The 22,154-nt window shown below is 43.9% G+C and overlaps 2 protein-coding genes across 2 annotated transcripts in view; both read right to left on the reverse strand.

Moving 5' to 3' along the window:
- The window catches only part of LOC147736437 (uncharacterized), a 229,795-nt gene that overhangs the window by 170,902 nt on the left and 36,739 nt on the right, over positions 1–22,154 (reverse strand). The gene's annotated exons all lie outside the window — the stretch shown is intronic.
- The window catches only part of LOC147736438 (uncharacterized), a 121,141-nt gene that overhangs the window by 62,282 nt on the left and 36,705 nt on the right, over positions 1–22,154 (reverse strand). The gene's annotated exons all lie outside the window — the stretch shown is intronic.

Consider the following 22,154-nt stretch of genomic DNA (forward strand, 5'->3'; position numbering starts at 1 on the left):
CGCTCGTCGTCCTCAGCACAAAGGTACGGACACGGACCATGAAGTATCAATGCGAGTTATTTTATTCCTGCAATTCCTGTCGCCATAACGCTTCGGCTCGAGGAGCCTTGAACACATGACAATGTGAAAACTTAAACCTCCCTCTTTTAAAGTGCTCGTGCATACATAGTCGTAGGTCACAAGGCATAGAAACTGAAGACAGAATAAATACTATTCAACAAATAAATACCATTTGTTAAATGTTACTACAGTTGGCTAAAACAGTTATCAAGAATAATTAATAACACACTAAGACCATTATTTTCTGAAATTCAAAGTGCAAAAATAGCCAATAAATATATGCAAAGACGCAAAGGTGCAGAATTACTATGTACACTGTTGTGGTGACTGCCACTATAATATAGATCCTTTGTGTTGACTGCAGATAAATGGATGTTGAAATATCCTAATATGATCTAATAAATAACATATGCCCAGTTTCCAGTCATTATCCATAATTTGACAGTTCGTCCTTGCACAATCAAATATTACATGTAACTGTGTTGGTCTAGCAGCAATAAGCCAGGTGGCTGTAAAAAGTAAGGGAAATGTATGTTAGATCAAGTTTGCCAATAAAACAATAAATAATTATCAAATACTTAAAAACCTTCATGAGACATTGCCTACTGTGATAGAGACTTATTGTCAAAATATCCACTAAATCCAAACCAGTTTTCAATACAGACTAGTATGTAAATCTTCTGTAAGGTTTAGCCCCCTGGCTGTTTGGTATCGAGCTGCAGTATATATTTAGTTTCCAACTTGCGAAGTTTCGACTCCCTGTTACGTCCCCGTCTGCTTGCACTGTGTTGTATCTTATAATGTTTGCGCTTTCCCTAACCCCTGTTTCCCCCCTTCCCTCTTATCAGTACATGGTACAGTCCACAGGACTGCAGGCGCTCGCTATGGAATGTTGATAGCAGAGACGCGCTCTGGTGTTGACAGCTGACGGCATACTTTGAGTGTTCTTAACTAATAAAGAACCTGTTGTAACCTTCCCTTCTACAACTTTACAGTGTCCCTCTTCACTACACACTGACCGCATCAATCACATAAAATGTGAGACCTTTACTGTCACCTTGATCGTGCTCTCTGAAATGCCTTGCCACCGGGTATGTATTATCTTGGTTGACAATGGCCCTCCGATGTTGTAGGATATGCTTGTGAACTGTGTGCTTAGTACTCCCTACATATCTGAGCGAACATGGACACTCTAAAATATAAACTGCGTACTCCATCTTACATGTGAGTACTTTATCAATCCGATGTTCTTAGAGCTGAAACCATCAACGTATGACTTTTTGTTGATCCTGTGAGTACAAGATTTTCAGGTCTTACATTTGAAAAAACCACTGTTGGTTTGCAACCAAGTGTTTTTTTCAATTACTTCCGAGCTGGTGTTAACCAACCTATCCCTCATAGAGAGAGCCCGGCTAAATGTGATGGATGATTTCCTAGGGAGTGTCTCTCCAATAACAGGATCATTAAGAATGATTGGCCAGTTACTGTTAATGATCTGACGTATGTTCTTTGTTGTAACCTACAATGACTCTGAAAGGATTGACCTGATTCACAGACTGAGTATTAGTCTCAATGCAGTTAGGGATGGTAGATGTAGTAGACACCACATTGATGTCATATTTTTTGAGTAAGTCTTCGCGGCTAACTGACATACATTTAAACCTTGCCTTATCGATGATCTGACTGGAATCTGCTTTTGCTAGCTTCCTGGGCTAGATGCAGGTCATAGTCATTGCTACATACTCTTCTCAAGCGTAACATCTCTCCATAGGGTATACTCATTATAAGGTGGGAAGGATGTGCACTACCCGCATGGAGGATGGTATTCCCCGTGGTAGATTTTATGAAAAGTCTAGTCTCTAGTTTATTATTGCAGACATAGACCTCCATGTCCTAAAAGGACACATTGGTTTGGCTCAGGGTTGCAGTGAATTTCAAATTCCCTTGATTCTCGTTTAGCTTGGACACAAAATCCACCGCTTCCTCTTGTTTTCCTCTCCACACCACAAATAAATCCTCGATAAATCGATACCATGCAACTACCAGTGTCTTAAAGATTTCACCATAATTGGCGCTGAGGACCAGTTCCTCCCAAGCGCCCATGTGCAGACAGGCGTAACTTGGAGAGAAACTGGCCCCCATTGCTACTCCTTGCAATTGTCTATACAGCACATTATTGTACATAAATACATTATTTTCATGGCAAAACTTTAACATTTCCTCCAGCATAATGTTCTGATCCCTAAAGAGGGCACTCCTCCGCGTTAAAAAAGTATTGACAGCAGTAATCCCATCAGAATGTCTAATACTGGTATAAAGCACTGTCAGAGCTAATGCAATCATCCAGTAATTTTCTTTCCACTCTATGTTCTGCAGTTTGTACAAAATATCACCAGTGTCATGAATGTAAGAATCAAGTGCCCTAACATACCCTTGCAAAAAAAAAAAAAACAGACAGATGTATTTTCAAGCAACCCAACCCTGGCAGAAATTATAGGTCTTAATATCAACAATCAGCTGTCCCTACAAGGTACACAACACAACGTTTTTTGCTTAACAGTCTGAAGCGTGTCAAATCAGTTTAAGACATTGTTTCATGTAGACCAATGAATTTAATTGGTCATCAAACCGTAGTGTATCCTACTTGTAAATAGAAATAAACCACCACCATAGATCGATCATCACAAAAAAAGTGTGAGAAGGAAAGAAGGCACCTCACGGTAGCAACACCAAGGGGGACAATACTGACTGGTACTCGCCAGTGACACACTTATCATCATCGGTTACCTTCTTTACCATAGGAAAGTGTGCATATGTAGTGCAACAAATCTACAACCCAATGAAAACAAACGTGAAAGATAAGAAGTAAACAACCTAAATGTGAATGTACTCCCTATGCGTGCAAATAATTATTTGTGCATGTGTTCAAAGGATCCCGTGAGAACCAAAGACGTAGTTCTCACCAATAAAAATTGGTAGAGCTTACTTGCCATCCATAGTCTTTATTCTTTTGGCTGTAAGCTTTTCCAAATTAAAATTGACTCCTATCAAGTCAAACCTTATTCATAACTAGCCAACATGTTTCGTTGCTATACTCAATTTGAAGCAACTTCGTAAGGGCTAGGGATCCAAATCGTTGTTTACAATAGGGATTGTTATCAGAACCTTCTAGTTGCGTGACTGATGCATACATGCAACCTCACGGACCTTGACGCGTCATATGATCGCGTCCTTCTGATGAATGCCCACGGGTCTGTACGCTTGGTACGCTTGGTACGCAGGGCGTGGTACGCAGTCACAACTCCTATTGTATTAAAGAAATTATAGGTCTACCTGGAGGGTATAGAATATCCTTATGTACTTTGGGTAAAAAATAGATCAGGGGTGTCGTGGGATAGTCTACTTTAAAGTACCTGTATTCTGCTTCTGATAACATTTTCTTATTTCTCCATAAGGCGAGCTTCTGATGGTAGTTTTGTTGCATATTTTTCAATTGGATCATATTAACTCATTCATAATGCTGCCTATCATTAAGTTGTTTGTAGGCTTCTTTGTGATAGTCAGCATGGGTCAACAGTACACCATTGCCTCCTTTATCGCTGGGTCGGACGACAATGCTGTTGTCCTTGCTTAGTTTCGCCACTAGTTGATCATATTGAAATGCCTGCCTGTCAAATTTGCATTTGCCGGAATGTATCTTTTTTTGTAATGCTTTGAGTTGAGTCATCACATTCTCTTGAAATACATCAATCATGTCTCGTGGCATGATGGGGCTGAACGTCGAGGGCAATTTAAATGGTGTGAGTGGTTCCAAAAGATTCATATTTGATGCTTCTCCTCTTATTCCATTTCCTTCCCTTGCTTGGGTTGCATCATACCCCGCTCCTTCAGTCTCCCAGGGCTCGAGTATGTTAGTGGAGGGAGTGCTTGACTTCCGTTATGCTCTGATTACAATTACTGCTTTGTACGTCACTGTTGTTCTTATTTTTCAGTAAATAGTATCTTCGCAATTTCAGTTTTCTCACCGTTTTATACATATTAATGCGTCTTGCCGGGTAGTCCTTATTTGTTTGAGGTGCATAAGAGAGGCCCAATTTTAAGATGTTTCGTTAATTATTTGAAAGTGCTAGAGGGGTCAGGTTAACAATTGTTTGTTTCGAATCTCCTAGGGTTTTCACTTCATGGATGTCAACTGGAAAGGGGCGACCACTCGGTCCCCCCGAACGTATGGCGGAGTACCACGATCCCCCCGGGAAGCCATCTTGGGCGGGAAGCGAGTCTCGGCTGGTATGCCCGAAGCGGCGTAGCCGGGGCGTGCTTTTTCCCGCCCTAGAGTGGGTTGGCCTAGACACTGACGCGGCTGGCCACGCCCTGGGGGCAGGCAGGGGCGGGTTTACGCCCGCCCTGAAGACGGATAAAAGGAGAAGCAAGACCAGAAGGCATCCTCTTGTTCCTGTGCTCTGAAGCTGCACCTCCTCGCTGCACGTGAGCTCGAGACGGAACGAAGAGCCAATTTTGAGCGTTATAATCGTTCTTATTTGTTTTTCAGATACTCTGTTGGAAAATGCCGAAGAAGGCGGGAAAGCGCATGACTTCTGACCAGATGCTGCGCGTTCTCATGAAGGAGATGACCGAATTAAAGAGGCGAATGGATGAGAAAGAGGAAGGGGGACCGAAACGTCCTTTGGCGGGAGCAGCCCCGGGAGGGAAAAACAAGAGGCCCAGGAGAGGGAGAGCTGTGGAAGACATCCCGGGTCCCAGTACCCCGCTAGAGGCACCCACCCCCGTGCCGGAGGAAGGGAATCCGATTCCCGTTGTGGTCACCCCCGTGTCCGGGGACGATATGCCGCCCGAGCTGGCAGCACAATTAGCAGCGTGGTTGGGTAAAGATAGTGAGGGCGCCACGGCTGTCGACGCGCAGGTGCTGATGAAGCAACTGCGTGAGTCACGGGAAGCAGCGAAGGTATCCACGCCGGCTGCGGCAGTAGAGAAGCTACAGGGGACAAGTTCAGTCGCAGAGACACCGTCCGGATCAGGTAAGCGGCCATTGCCGATTGCAAGGGATGAGTCAGCACCTTCTCGTAGGGAAAGGGTGGGTCAGCATGTTCCTTTGGCTATTAAAGAGAAGATATGGGCAGGGGAGTATGTAAACATCTTCTCGTTGCTTACTGATCACTATGAGATGGAACATGTTAAGGGCCAGAAGGATCTCATGCATCCGAGTGTTTGGCGCGCAAAAATGGCCGCCTTTAAGGTAAATGAAAACATTGGCAATTGGGGCAAAGCGTGGGGGGTTTTTACATCGATCTTGGGGGAACGAAGGCCCGATCTGCTACACGAATTGCCGATTTATCAGTCACGAATCATGGGGTACTCGGTATCACATGAGGGTAATCATTGGTTCTGCTATGATAATCTGTTTAGAAAGGCTAAAGAACATGATAAAAAGTTAACTTGGGATTGTTATGATTCTGTGTCATGGTCCAAAATGAAGGAGACTGGTATGTTAAAAGTGCCATTAGTCGGGAGTAACGTTGGCGAATCCTCCCGCCAGTATGCGGGGACGCCCTTTCGATCGGGTGCGGGTACCGACAATTACTCGAGGCCCGCCGGCAATACAGGAAAAAGGGGGGTTTGTTGGAACTTCAACAGGGGTAAATGTACTAGGCCCCAGGGATCGTGCAAATTTAGACACGAATGTAGTGGGTGTGGGCAATCATCCCATCCTGAGTCCACGTGCAGAGCCAAAATGGGTGATAATGGGGGGAGGGGAGGCGCCAAACAGGTCTAACATAGTCCGATGGGCGCCTTTACCTACCCCGATTGATACCTTGGCAATGATTCCCTGGCTCAGTGAATACCCGGATCGTACTTCTGCTGGGGTGTTGCGGAACGGGTTTTCTTATGGTTTCCGCATCCCAGTGGGGGACTTTCAAGGTGTAGAGAAATGTAAAAATCAGCTATCGGTCTTGCAGCATACGACCGTGGTACAGGATAAAATCCGGAAGGAGGTTACTCGAGGTCGAGTCGCCGGTCCGTTTAGTGTACCCCCGGTTCTTAACTTTGTTTGTTCCCCTTTAGGTGTGGTCCCAAAGAAGGACCCGGGTGAGTTTCGGCTGATACATAATTTATCAGCCCCACGTGGTCTTTCCGTGAACGAAGCGATAGACCCGGAAGTGTGTTCGGTGCGGTACGCATCCTTCGATGAGGCCGTAGCCATTTTGAATCGCCTGGGGCCCGGGGCGCTGATGGCAAAATCTGATATCGAGTCAGCGTTCCGGTTGCTCCCGGTACATCCAGCCGATCAGCGGCTCCTAGGTTTCATGTTTCAGGGTCATTATTACATGGATAGGTGTATGCCGATGGGGTGCTCTATATCTTGTGCCTATTTTGAAAAATTCAGTAGTTTTCTCCAATGGGTTTTCACAAGGAAGACGGGTTTCCAACATGTGATGCATTACCTTGATGATTTTTTGTTCCTGGGGCCAGCTGGGGATCCGGAATGTGGGCAGGCTTTAGCACAGTTTTGTGACTTGATGAATCAGTTTGGCGTGCCATTGGCACCAGGTAAGACTGTGGGGCCTTCCACGTGCCTCGAGTTTCTGGGGATCGAGTTAGACTCCGAAGAAGGTTGTTTTCGTTTACCAGCTGAAAAAGTGTCAAAGTTCAGGACATCCCTGCAAATGTGTATAAATGGATCTAAGGTCAAGCTGCATCAGTTACAGCAGCTAGTTGGCCAGTTGAATTTTGCCCTGAGGGTTATACCAATGGCCCGCCCCTTTTCTCGTTCGATTGCTCAAGCCATGGTCGGCCTGAAGGAGGGCCATCATCGCACAAGGCTCTCGGCTGAGGTCCGCCAGGACATGCGCATTTGGTTGGCATTTCTGGCGGATTTCAATGGTCGAGTCGTCTGGAACAAACCAGCCGTGTCCTCTGAGGAGCTGGGGCTGTGGACGGATTCGGCAGGGAGCATAGGTTTTGGTGCCATCTTCGGCACAAGATGGTCTGCACAAAAGTGGCCGACATGGTGGCATGACAGTGGACTGACAAGTAACATTGCTTTCCTGGAACTTTTCCCCATTTTAGTGGCCCTGAGAACTTGGCCCGAAGGGTTCAAAGATCACTCTGTGGTATTCTGGTCTGACAATATGACCGTGGTCGAGTGTATCAATAGCCAGGCAGCACGATGCAAATGGATTTTGAGACTGCTCAAGGAAATTGTTTTACTGTGTATGCAATTGAATGTGTTATTCAAAGCAAGACATGTCCCAGGGGTAATGAACCAGGCAGCTGATGCACTGTCTCGTTTTCGTATGCAGGCTTTCTGGGGTTTCCTTCCCACAGCGGACCCGGAGCCGGCACCCTTTCCCGAAGCTCTCTGGTCTCTCGGTGCCCCGAACTTCGTAACCTCGTGGGAGAGATTTTAGCACCCAGGACAAGGAAGGCATATGAAGGGGCGTTCCGGTCCTATTTAGCCTTTTTGGGGATTGCTAGAGAGGAGCTTTGGGGCCAGGAGGAATGGGTAGTGAATTTTCTGATGTCTTTACATCTGGCAGGGAAATCGGTGGCCACGGCCCAGAGGCATCGGGCTGCCATTTCCTTTGTTGCTAGGGCTCATGGGATCCAGGACCCGACAGCGTCTTTCGTTGTACAAAAAGCGCTACGTGGGTGGCAACGCCTTGAGGGTCGCAGAGTAGATGAGAGGCGCCCGATAGGTTTGGATAGGTTGGCCCAGTTGTTATCCACACTCCCTGCTACATGTTCATCTCAGTTTGAGACAGTGTTATTCCGAGCCGCTTTTACGCTGGCATTTCATGGGGCAATGCGGGTAAGCAAACTAGTGGCGAGGAACAAGCAGGATGTGCTGGGAGGTTTGTGCCAGGAGCACGTTCAGATCAGAGGGGAGACAATGACTGTCTCATTTGTCAGGTCCAAGACTGATCAAAGTGGGATGGGTGACTGCATAATCATACGCAGGATTCCCGGGTCCTCCATGTGTCCGGTAAAGTGTTTAGAAGATTACCTAGCACGAAGGGTGGCATCATGGGGGGGGACCTTGTTGAGACACGCTGACGCCACCCCACTGACAAGGTTTCAGTTCCAGCGGGTGCTTGCGATGTCGATTGCCGCTGCGGGCTTGAACCCGGGCGAGTTTGGGACCCATTCCTTTCGGATAGGGGCTGCTACAGAAGCTACAGCCAGGGGTCTGAATGTGGAACAAGTTAAACGGGTGGGGCGTTGGTCCTCCAATTGTTATAAAAGGTATGTGCGGTTGCACATGTTGTGAAGCTGTAACGATGTACTCACGCTTCTTGTTTTTGTTTGGTTTTCAGTTGCGCAAGCCTACGAGGCGGGGCGGACTATGCAGTCGACCCAACAACGGGCCAGCGGTCAGACATCACCGGCTGTGAAAAAGGAGGTGTGGGTCGTGGGCCACTCATACGTGAGGCGTGCCGCGGACGTATTCAAGGCAGGTGACATGATTCACGTAGCTGGGGAATACGGGTACAGGGTGTCCTTCTACGGAAGAGGCGGTCTCTGTATTGACCAGTTTCAATCATTTTTCGAGGGTTTGTTAGGGCGGACGAGGTCACCGCCGTCTGTAGTCATAGTACATCTTGGGGGTAATGATTTGGTCACCACTGGTAGACGACTTCTCCTTGAGGCGATGCTTTCCACCGTAAGTTGGTTAGCGAGGAGAGTTCCAGGGTGCACAATTGCGTGGTCTCATATGATCCCACGAAAGGTGTGGCGGGGGGCTATTTCAGTTCCCGCTTTGAATCATTCTGTTAGAAAACTTAATAACAAAATGAGTAGGTTGTTCCGTTCCAAGTCACTGCATTCTATCTCGCATGGGTGTATTAATGATGACAGTATGTATTTGGGGGATGGAGTGCATTTGTCTCGGGTGGGGAATGAGTTACTCATAGGAGACTTCTTAGCATGGCTAAAAAACGTTATAACATGACCTTTAGGTAGGAGTGTTGTGGGGGGTCCGGATAGCCGGTCAACTATCCGGCCTGTGGCGGTAAGGTCATGATCGGTGAGCACTAATTGGAAGATCCCTATGAGTGGGCGTCACCCAACACGGATGGGAGCGCTCGGGGGAGGTGGCCATTGGCCCCTCAACGGGGAGGCGGTCCCTTCTAAGGATGGGTCGCCGAAAGAAAAGGAAAGGCGGTCAAGGCCCCTTCCTGGGTAGGAGGGGTTACAGCCCCCTCCTGGGGAATTTCCCGGGGCCAGGACGTCTGCGACGGCAGATGTGGTAAGTTGTGTGGGGTTTGGGGGGGGGGTCTACGCTACCTTCTAGATACCTCACACGAGTCCTCGTACGACCTCTAAGTGGCGTCGAGTTTTAGTGGGGCCCCCGTCAAGTCAAGGGAAATTGGTAATTGCACTTGAGGTACGCCTCTGGGCCGCCCCTCACAAGTGAGGGCGATATTTCTGGGTTAGGGATCTTGACACCGGTTACGACCTTGCCGTTGGCCCTTAAACGTTAGGATGTACAATTTCAAAATCTCAAGTAAATGTTTTGTAGGATGTTAGTTCGGCTAGGAGAACCTTTGTATTAGAGAATCTGTTAAGGTTAGCCAAACATCGCAATGTGGTAATGAAATTGTACATTAATATGAAACTGTTGATTTAATGTTTTAATTTTGTTTCATATTTTAATAAATACGGCCGGGAGGGTCACTCCCTCCCTCTTCCAAAAACTTCAGAACTGTTTCCGGTTTCCCATCCTTTGGGGATTGTGTTGAGAGGGGGTGGCGGGTATCTCAGCCATATGGAAAGGGGCGACCACTCGGTCCCCCCGAACGTATGGCGGAGTACCACGATCCCCCCGGGAAGCCATCTTGGGCGGGAAGCGAGTCTCGGCTGGTATGCCCGAAGCGGCGTAGCCGGGGCGCGCTTTTTCCCGCCCTAGAGTGGGTTGGCCTAGACACTGACGCGGCTGGCCACGCCCTGGGGGCAGGCAGGGGCGGGTTTACGCCCGCCCTGAAGACGGATAAAAGGAGAAGCAAGACCAGAAGGCATCCTCTTGTTCCTGTGCTCTGAAGCTGCACCTCCTCGCTGCACGTGAGCTCGAGACGGAACGAAGAGCCAATTTCGACCCACCCACCAGCCCCTGAGGACAGCGAGTGGTTTTTGAATAAAGTTGATGGATAACTCTGATTTTCGTTTACAGGTTGTGGTATTATCGTGATGATTTTGAGTATGTAATAAAGAATGGTCGATTGTGTTTTGCGAATAAAGAAATTCTGCTTTAGTGTTCATTGGTAAGCATGCTTTTAATAAAGTTGTAGTTGCCATTGTCTTTTTAGTTTAGTCATTTAGTTAGCATTGTCGTATTTATTTTGGTCGGGCGGTAAGGTCATGATCGGTGAGCACTAATTGGAAGATCCCTATGAGTGGGCGTCACCCAACACGGATGGGAGCGCTCGGGGGAGGTGGCCATTGGCCCCTCAACGGGGAGGCGGTCCCTTCTAAGGATGCGTCGCCGAAAGAAAAGGAAAGGCGGTCAAGGCCCCTTCCTGGGTAGGAGGGGTTACAGCCCCCTCCTGGGGAATTTCCCGGGGCCAGGACGTCTGCGACGGCAGATGTGGTAAGTTGTGTGGGGTTTGGGGGGGGGTCTACGCTACCTTCTAGATACCTCACACGAGTCCTCGTACGACCTCTAAGTGGCGTCGAGTTTTAGTGGGGCCCCCGTCAAGTCAAGGGAAATTGGTAATTGCACTTGAGGTACGCCTCTGGGCCGCCCCTCACAAGTGAGGGCGATATTTCTGGGTTAGGGATCTTGACACCGGTTACGACCTTGCCGTTGGCCCTTAAACGTTAGGATGTACAATTTCAAAATCTCAAGTAAATGTTTTGTAGGATGTTAGTTCGGCTAGGAGAACCTTTGTATTAGAGAATCTGTTAAGGTTAGCCAAACATCGCAATGTGGTAATGAAATTGTACATTAATATGAAACTGTTGATTTAATGTTTTAATTTTGTTTCATATTTTAATAAATACGGCCGGGAGGGTCACTCCCTCCCTCTTCCAAAAACTTCAGAACTGTTTCCGGTTTCCCATCCTTTGGGGATTGTGTTGAGAGGGGGTGGCGGGTATCTCAGCCATATGACCTCTGCCCCTCTTTTTGTATTGCCCTCCGCCTCCTCGTATTGCGCCTCTTCCTGCATACATAGTTTGTAGTTTTTTTGAGTACACGGTCTTAGGGACTGCATCCTTTCCTGGCGTAAAAACGGATTTCCTCTCCGGGGGATAATTTATTTTATTCATTTGCTGCCACTAAACTGCAGAATTCTGACTCAGACTCACTACCCCCTCCAGAGCTCACATCAGATATGGTGGAATCAATCTGTTCTTTGTTTTTATTGGCCACTCTTGGCTTTGATGCTGCTTGTGCCCCAATTGTTGGCCCTCGTAATGTATCATATTTGCCTGAGAATGTAAAGATTTGACCCAAATCATAATCGTTCCGGTCTCGTTGGAACTTATATGGCTTATTCATCTCATTTGTCAGTTTTGTTTTTTCCTCTGCATTGCCCATTGTTTTCAGTTTAGATCCGCTATTTCCATAAGGAGCGGAGCTCTGTCGATATCTGCATAATTAATTATGAGGAAGTCCGTCTTGTCCGAGTTCAGCTTCAGACGGCTGGTCTTCATCCAGTCAGCGACGGCCTTCATTCCTTCGTGGAGGTTGGCTTTGGCAGAGGGAGAGGATCAGTTGAGTGTCGTCGGAGTAGGAGATTACGTTGAGGTCGTGCTGTCGGGCGACGTGTGTGAGCGGGCCATGTAAATGTTAAACAGTGTCTGGCTGAGGGAGGATCCTTGGGGTATGCCGCAGATGATCTTGGAGGCTTTGGACCAGAATGGCGGAGAGGCGGACGCTCTGGGTTCTGCCGGAGAGGAAGAAGGTGGTCCATTCCAAAGCCTTGTCTCGGATCCCTGTGGCGTGGAGGCGTGTGCGTAGTGTGCGGTGGCAGATCGCGTCGAAGCCAGCGGAGAGGTCTAGGAGGATGAGTGCTGCGGTCTCGCCGTTGTCAAGCAGGGTCTTGATGTCGTCGGTGGCGGCGATGAGGGCAGTCTAGGTGCTGTGGCTGCTGTGGAACCCTGACTGGGAAGGGTCCAGGATTCTGTTGTCTTCGAGGTATCGGGTTACCTGTCTGTTGACGATTTTCTCGATGACCTTGGCCGGGAAGGGGAGCAGATGGTTCTGTTTGTGTTTAATGTATGAGGCAAACATTTTGCCTGCTTTATTGGCTTCACAAAGTTTGAGGGCTTTAAATTTATTTATCCACAGCAAGAGCTTTGTTGTAATCTTATTTTTCCTGTGTGAGTAGGGAGAGAGTAGTTTTATTTAGATTTTTAATGTTTGTTAATTCAAGCTGCTTGATTTCTTGTGCAGTGTTCTTTGTTGATTTTTGCTTTCCTATCCATCGATGAGGCAGGTTCTTAGTGTAGCTTTGAGAGCATGCAATAAAGTTTGTATGTTTATATACATTGAGGTGTTATCAACAATGATATTTGATAGTATCTTCAAACTTCTTAATGTTGTCTGGATTTGCTATATTAATGTTATTGAAATGCCATATCCTAGTTGGAGTTTTAGGGTTCGTTCAGGCTAAAAGTGCATTAATGCAAGAATGGTCAGAGATTAGTCTTGACTATATTTGTTTGGTTTAGTAGAGGGGTGTGCGACCCAGAAATGTGAATGTATTTAATTCTAGTTTAAGAGTTGTGCGGAGCAGAAAAGAAAGTGTAATATCTGGAGTCAGGATGTTGTAACAGCCAGGCATCTTTCAAGATCATATTTAGAGCACATTTCTTTTAGGATTTTGTGGGATTTAGGTGAATGGTAATTACAGGTGGATTGGCGATCAAGGGTCGTGTCTAGTGGGAGACTGAATTCGCCACCTACACTTTCATTGGAGGGTAATTGACTAATCTTGTCTGTTATTTTATTCCTGAAGGAGGTATCACATTTGAGCGGGATATATATATATATATATACACATATATATATATATACACATATATGTATATACATATATGTGTATACATATATATATATATATATATATATATATATATATATATCTCCCCCGCTCAAATGTGATACCTCCTTCAGGAATATATATATATATATATATATTCACAGAAAAAACCATAGGTTATAGACCATATATAGTTAGGAATTTGCATTTACAAAACCTTGAAAATTCACTGAAAAAACCATAGGTTATAGACCATATATAGTTAGGGATTAGCATTTAAAAAACCTTATTTTATTTGCACAAAACCATTGAAATTCCATATATAGTTAGTTGCACTAACTATATATCGCGGACCCGCAATCCACTGCTAATGATGTCACATATTACATCATTCATGACATGGTCAGTGACATCACTGATGACATCACTGATGACATCTCAAATGACATCACTGATGACATCACTGATGACATCACTGATGACAACACCCAGTGACTGTATGTTTCTGTAAAGTTAAAATATGTCTTACATATTGAAGAATGAGTGGATGTATAAGTGTCTGGATGAAGGATTTAGTAGGTGCATGACTGACTGTATGAGAGAATGATTAAATGTGTCTCACTGAGTGTATGGGTTAGTGATTAAAGTGTCTTAATTTGGCAATCATTATTTATGTTGTTCTGTAAACTGCTGCATGTTTAAATCAGTAGCTATATCAGTAACTATATGGGTTATTGAATGGTTGCCCAAGTATTTGTATGGGAGACTGAGTATGTGTGTGGGTGGCTGGGAGGTGTATAACTCTGTGCATAGATGTGTGAGCAGTTGATTCCCTAGGTGTATGGGTTCAAAAGTGCATGTAGAAACAGCTGTATGGACAGTTGACTGTGTGCATGAGTATATTGGTGAGTGAATGGATATCTCAGTGCTACATGTCAAAGTAAGTACATATGTAAAACACACTCCATGTGAGAGTTGACATATATAAATAACTGAACATAAGAGCCAGTGAATGTGTGAGTGGCTGTATGAATCATTGTGAACTTGTATCAAGGATTGTATAAGAGAGTAAATATGTGTTACTATATGTTTGAATAAGTAAGGTGTGTATAACTGTATAGTTGAGGAAATGGAGATGTGATTGATTCTTTGCATGACTGACTAGGTGTGTGAGTAACTCCATGGATGTGTGACAGTCTGTGAGTGCCTGTTTACACTGAGTGTATCTAAGGTTATATTAGAGTCTGAAGATGTATTATCACATAAATGATATCATCAGTGATGTAATCAGTAATGTCAAATGAGATGTCAGTGATGTCATCAGTGATGTCATTTGAGATGTCATCAGTGATGTCATCAGTGATGTCATTTGAGATGTCATCAGTGATGTCATCAGTGATGTCACTGACCATGTCATGAATGATGTAATATGTGACATCATTAGCAGTGGATTGCGGGTCCGCGATATATAGTTAGTGCAACTAACTATATATGGAATTTCAATGGTTTTGTGCAAATAAAATAAGGTTTTTTAAATGCTAATCCCTAACTATATATGGTCTATAACCTATGGTTTTTTCAGTGAATTTTCAAGGTTTTGTAAATGCAAATTCCTAACTATATATGGTCTATAACCTATGGTTTTTTCTGTGAATTTCATTGGTTTTTTAAAAGCTAATATCTATAGCTGTAAAATATATTCTTTATTAAGTGACGTATCACGTAGCCCGTGAGACGCCTCATGATGCATCGCATAACCGTGACGTATCGTCTCTGCAGCGCAAACCAAACCCAAAACGTAAGCGCGCCAGAACACGCTTAAAGATATATATATATTTTTTTAACCTTAATTAGACAAAATCCACACGTGCACATATCACAAACGTTCAAAAAACACAATATGTCGGACTCCCGTTACGCTGCCGGTTAGCTGCCCGGTTAACGTACAAGGAAGCACCTTTACCGCGAAAAATCGCAATTTTTTTTTCTTTTGCCCCGCAGGGAACTTTAATAGCCCCCTCATCAATCCTAGGGGTTCAGGAGGGGTCTGCCTTACCCCTTTCATTCATTTACACCTTTTTTTTTCCACCTCTTGTCTCTCGATCCTACCGAGAGACAAGATGGCGGCCGCTCTGGACTGTTTACAATGTTGACAGCCAATCAGCTACTCCTCAGGATTTTTTTTTTTTTGGGCCCCGCGTGGTTTTATAATATCCCCCTCATCAATCCTATGGGGTCAGAAGGGGTCTACCTTGCCCTCTTTCCTTCATTTCCCCCTTTGTTTTGGTCTCCTCTTGTCTCTTGATCCTACCGAGAGACAAGATGGCGGCCGCTCCGGACTGTTTACAATGTTGACAGCCAATCAGCTACTCCTCAGACTCCCGTTACACTGCCGGTTAGCTTCCCGGTTAGCTGCCCAGTTAGCTGCCCGGTTCGCTTACCAAGACGCGTCTCTACGGCGAAAAAATCGGATTTTTTTTTTTTTTTGGGCCCGGCGTGGCTCTATAATATCCCCCTCATCAATCCTAGGGGGTCAGGAGGGGTCTACCTTGCCCCCTTTCCTTCATTTCCCCCTTTGTTTTGGCCTCCTCTTGTCTCTCGATCCTACCGAGAGACAAGATGGCGGCCGCACCGGACTGTTTAGAATGTTGACAGACACCGGAGAGCCAATCAGCTTCGCTTTGCAAAGTTCCGATACGCGAAAGGTTCGCTAACCGGATAGCTGCCCGGAGCGCTGTTACAGATATATATCTTGATTTAAACGTTAATTTCTCAAAATCCACTGAAGCACATATATTGAGACCTAGCAAAGGCACATCGGGCTAACAGTCCCTACAATTTTGCCAAGTTTCGTGGAAATCCATTCAGCCGTTCGGGCTAAAAGTGAGTCCAACCGCCCTATGGAAATTAACATGGGAAAAACGCGTTTTGGGACCCCCCTTTTTTCTCGGCCCCCCCTTGACGAACCCCCCCCCAAATTTTCAGGAGCTGCTCAGAAACAAAATGTGCCATTTTCCTGAAAATTTCAGCCGATTCCGTCCACAAACGCCAAAGTTATTAGACATAGAATTTTCAAAAGTCCCATAGGAAAAAAATCCTAACTATATATACCTACTGGCTATCGCCAGTAGGTAATATATATATATATATATATATATATATATATATATATATATATATATAACCTACTGGCGGTCGCCAGTAGGTAGTTATAGTTAAGACCTACTTTCCATAGGAAATCATCACCATTCTATTTGGAATAACTTTGGCGCTGGTGGACGAATCTTCGAGAATTTCTCCAAGAAAATGGCCTGCTCCGCTCCTTCCCTGAAACTTTGGGGGTGATTCGTCAAGTGGGGGCCTAGAAAAAAGGGGGTCCCAAAACGTGTTTTCCCCATGCAATTTTCCATAGGGACCTTTAGCCAGGGCTACAGCCCGAACGGCTGAACGGAATTACACCAAATTTGGCAGAGAGGTAGAGTTTGGTTAGCAGATTGTTAAATGGTGTAAATCCATTTAGTAGTTCCTGAGAAACTCAAAAGTAAAATCATAGCAATATCTAGAGACAAAGTACGGCACGCGTACTGAAATCCGTACAATTACGAGGACGAGCTGCATGCTGATTGGATGTCAACTGTCTGTCAACACTCCAAACCAGAAAGTGTTGGCAGCCATCTTGTGCCTCTGTAGCACCGAGCCACAAGAAAACAGTAAAACAAAGTTGAAAAATAAGGAAAGGGGGCAGGGTAGAAACATGTTGACCCTCTAGGCCTGCTCAGGGTGTCCCACATGGATCTTTAAGCGCAATTTTTTATTTATTTTTTTTAATTAAAAAAACGCTGGGTACGTGTATTGTACTCGTACGCGGTGGAAAAGGAAAAAAAAACTAGAAGTCCGTTTTATTCTTAATTAGCTCCCGGGGGGGCCAAATCCCGGGGACAATTTTTTTCTATAATGGGGGGCTTGGAAGTGTCCAACATATACAAAAGAATGAAGAAAAAAAAATAATGTCGAGGACAGTGATGCTCCTACTTCCTGCGTTTTATCAGGTCAATAGACTGTTTCCCATAACACAAAAGTTTATTGCAATAAATGCATAGAATTTTTACTTTAGCAAAATCAGGATCAATTTGTGGGTGTGGACTGCTTGCTGAAAATGCTTCTGTAGCAGTTGATGTGCTTGGTGCAGTAGCAGGTGGGTTGTCCTTTAACCTCTATGTTGCAGCTCGAGCAAAGTTGTTGGGGTGTAAGTTCTTCACATGTCGCTCCATATTTGCTGTGCCAAAGGAGTATTTTTGAGATGGATCACCCCTTGAAAGAGTTTGGAAAATTTTACATGTTACTTTTGGAGCATTAACCTTTTTTTGCCCTTCTGGAAAAGTAAAAAACTGCCAAATTAGAGCTTATTTCCTCTTCTTTGGAGGTTCTTCAGGAATGAAATATTCCTCTGAAGAATGGCTGGAAGATAAGTCCATTGCTGTTATTATGGTAAACTTCGTTCTATTTGACAAGATTCTCAGAAGAGATGCTTCTTCTAAGAAACTCAAAGTAGAATTATCAAAATGGGACGGAACTTTCAACAGTTGTAATAGGAAGTGTTATGAACCAATCAAATCTCTTCTTTTAAAGTCACATGGCTTTGCGTACGCTTACGCTGTGCTTAACGTGCTCTTACGATGTGAGTACGCATGACGTTCCACCGTGATTTGTGTAATTGCTATTAAAAGTAATATAGGATTATTGGAACTTAAAAAGTACGCGAACCGGTAAGCGTACTTTGGTGAAAAATAGTGAAAAAATTTAGAAAAAGATAAACGTTTAGAATGATCAGAGGTAGGGTAGCTCTGGGTAGCTCTGAAAAGAGCTATTGGGTTCTGTGGCTGATTTAGGTACCTACAAGTAGGTTCCAATGCACAGTCTTAAATTCAGGAGGAATATTCTATTCCCCTCATCTGAGAAGTGCACACCATCTCCTCTGTAGATGTCTTGCATGTTGTAACGCAAGTTATTGTTGAATATTGAACCCATTCTAAAGTCTCTCATGTAAGCAAAAACAGATTTATTCACATGTTTCCGTGCTTTCTCAAATTGTGGACAAAATTGGTTGGACCAGTTCCATTTCTGTCTTTGGCATATATTGGAATATACCAAGGCAGTTTGGGGAAAAAGTGTCATCAATTGATGAAAGGTGTCCTTTAAAAGCATTTCCAGACCAACCCCAGTCATAGTGCCCAAATCATTTCCACCACAGTGCACTATTAAGAGGTCAGGATTTGGCATAAAAAAATTATATTAAAAACATATAAAACATATTTTTCCTTTAAAAGAATAATACATTTTACAGCTTTTGATATTTGCTATTAAAAACCATTGAAATTCACTGAAAAAACCATAGGTTATAGACCATATATAGTTAGGAATTAGCATTTACAAAACCTTGAAAATTCACTGAAAAAACCATAGGTTATAGACCATATATAGTTAGGGATTAGCATTTACAAAACCTTATTTTACTCACACAAAACCATTGAAATTCGCATATATAGTTAGTTGCACTAACTATATATCGCGCAATCCACTGCTGATGATGTCACATATTACATCATTCAAGACATGGTCAGTGACCGGCACCGAGGCGAGAATTATGGAGTCCGCTGACCCTGGTCAACGACCCTGCCGCGTCGGGAATTGAACCCTGGGCCCGGCCTGTTCTCTGCTTCCGGGTCTGCCGCCTCTAACCAGTGAGCCACACCACTCCATGATATATATATATATATATATATACACATACATATATATATACATATATATATACATACATACACATACATATACACATATATATACATATACATATATATATATACTAGCAGCCCGTCTCGACGTTGTCCGGGTATTAATTGCTGTCGGCCAGTAGTATATTGTTTTGTAGGACTTCGTTTTGATAGTATTTCTTATCTGTGACTGGCCAGTGAAACGCTCCAATTCACAGTGCACTGCTGATGCACTTAAGAGTGCGCGTTCAGTAGTGTGTGAACTCGAGTTTCCCTACTTTATTTTTCCTTGCAATATTATATAGCGCGAACTCGACAACATGGCATGAGCACAATTTACAATACAGAAGAACACATTATTTGTGGTAGGCAAGGGGAGACAAAGCAATTTGCCTGGAATCACAGGATGTTGACCTGATGCCGAGATTCAAACGTAGCTCCCCAGCTCTAAAGTTCGCAATTTTAGAACTTGTGGCGGGAGGTGTGTCTAAAAGTGTATGTCGGTGCTGGCCATCAAGAGAGAGACCTGTGCATTTTTCAAATCGGTGTTGAAAAAATATGAGTATGTTGCTGGAGATGTGGGCCGCCATGCCACCAATGCACTTACCGGGGGAGGGTAAACACCCATTATTCTGCAACTTTCTTTCCGCAGACCATCACTCCGCATACTTTCATTATGAAAGTACCATGACTCCGCAAGGCCATTATAACGCATGGCATTACATGTTATATGCTTTTACCATGCATACATTTACAATGAAATACGTTGTAAATGCATGAATGGTAAAAGCATGTTTTTTTTAAATGTTCGGATAAGGTAAGTATAGGTATAGGGGTATATGTTTTGGGGTACTGAGGTATATGTTTTGGGGTGTTTGGGTATTTTAAGGGTTCAGATATAGTTTTGGGTTATGGGGTACAGGGGTAGTTTTAGCGTTTAGGGATAGGTATGGGTTTTGGGGTACAGGCGTATTTTTAGGGTTCAGGGCTAGGTTTGGGTTTTGGGGTATAGGGGTATTTTTAAGGTTCAGGGGTAGTTTTGGGCTTTGGGGTACAGGGGTATTTTAAGGGTTCTGGGCTAGGTTTGAGTTTTGGGGTACAGGGGTATTTTTAGGGTTCAGGGGTAGGTTTGCGTTTTGGGGTACAGGGTTATTTTTATGGTTCAGGGCTAGGTTTGGGTTTCGGGGTGCAGGGGTATTTTTAGGGTTCAGGGGTAGGTTTGGGTTTTGGGGTAAAGGGGTATTTTAAGGGTTCGGGCTAGGTTTGGGTTTTGGGGTACAGAGCTATTTTTGGGTTCAGGGGTAGGTTTGGTTTTTGGGGTACAGGGGTATTTTTAGGATTTAGGTATAGGTTTGGGTTTTGGGGTACAGGGTATATTTATAGGGTTACGATGGGTTAGTGTTTAAGGGTGTTGGGGTATTTAAAGGAGTAAGGGTGGGTTTTGATTATGGGGTGCAGAGGTATTTAAAGGGAGCAGGGTGAACATCGGAGCTGGAATGTGCAGAACTTGTGAAGAAAAAACAATGAAATATTTGACACGACGCGCGCCCCGCAACCGCCCACACCCCCAGCACGGTATATGAAACATGGCATGAAGTGCAGATTGTTTAAACAACAGATGATGGACAGAATGCAGAACAATCTCATACGTTCACCCCAATACAGAAACCTGGGGCAAAATCCATCTTTTTTTTGCACTCCACTCCTCCTCAGCCATGACCCTGTGCCTAAGAGAACCATTCTAGGCCCTTTGAACTATTAAGCCATGTCTTTCCTGGAGCTGACTCACACATGCTAGGACCAATTTCTGGCTATCAACCATTATCAATTAAGATAGCTTGACTCTAGTGGCGTGGAGAGCATGGCACTCACGTCTGAGCATACCCATACCACTCGGGGTGACAAATGCAAAAACAACAGTTGATGGACAGAATGCAGAACAATGTCATACATTCACCCCAGTACAGAGATCTGGCCCTAAATCCATTGTTGTTTTGCACTCCACACCACCCCAGTTCAGACATGGCCATATGCAAATCAGCCTTGACCCTGTGCCTCATGGGAACAGACCAGCCCAAAGGGTGGAACATACCACATGCCCCCAGCATTTGTCACGCCCCCACAGCACAACGCATACACGCCCACAAGGGACTACTTTGCTGTCACGGTTCTTTAACTTTTTAAATGTATATGGTGGGCGTCTGCATAGCCTATGTCCTTCTGCTGCAACTGCCCTTTCCAACGCTGTATTGGGTGTTGTGATTGGTGCTGTGGTTCCTGAGATTACCCGCCTCAAAGGTTTGGGCTCTCTCTTTATTATATTAGTATGGATATATATACACATACACATACATATACACATATATATACATATACATATATATATATATATATACACATACACATACATATATATATATATATATATATACATACACATACATATACACATATATATACATATACACATATATATATATATACATACATACACATACATATACACATATATATACATATACACATATATATATATATATATATACACTGAAAAAACCATAGGTTTCACACCAGTTATAGTTAGGCATTAGCATTTAAAAAACCTATCAAATTCACTGAAAAAACCATAGGTTTAACACCAGTTATAGTTAGCTGGAAATTTTACTGACATAAAACCATTGAAATTCCCACGTTATAGTTAGTTGGACTCACTATAACTTGCACGTGTAATGCACTGATGACACCTACCAGTGAATGTGTGTCTTTCAGATAAATAAATATGTTTTATATATGTATGTTAAGGTCGATGGAAGAATATTCGTTTAAATTATTGTCTTAATGGATGTTTTTTAAAAAAAAAATTATTGGATATCTGCCTTATTAAGTGTATCTTAGTGAATACATATATTAGCGAGTGAAAGTAGGTCAGTCTCTCTGTCATCAGTGATGTCATGAGTGATGTCACTGACCATGTCATGAGTGATGTAATATGTGATGTCATCAGCAGTGCATTACACGTGCAAGTTATAGTGAGTCCAACTAACTATAACGTGGGAATTTCAATGGTTTTATGTCAGTAAAATTTCCAGCTAACTATAACTGGTGTTAAACCTATGGTTTTTTCAGTGAATTTGATAGGTTTTTTAAATGCTAATTCCTAACTATAACTGGTGTGAAACCTATGGTTTTTTCAGTGAATTTCATAGGTTTTTTAAATGCTAATTCCTTTCTATATCGAGTTTCTAACATTTTTATTTTTTTTACAATTTGCTGTTTTTTTTTAAGTATTCATTTTTTTAATATAATTTTTTTCTTTTGC

The sequence above is a fragment of the Lissotriton vulgaris genome, chromosome 1_2 (assembly GCF_964263255.1).
Source record: "Lissotriton vulgaris chromosome 1_2, aLisVul1.2, whole genome shotgun sequence".
NCBI classification, from domain to species: Eukaryota; Metazoa; Chordata; class Amphibia; order Caudata; family Salamandridae; genus Lissotriton; species Lissotriton vulgaris.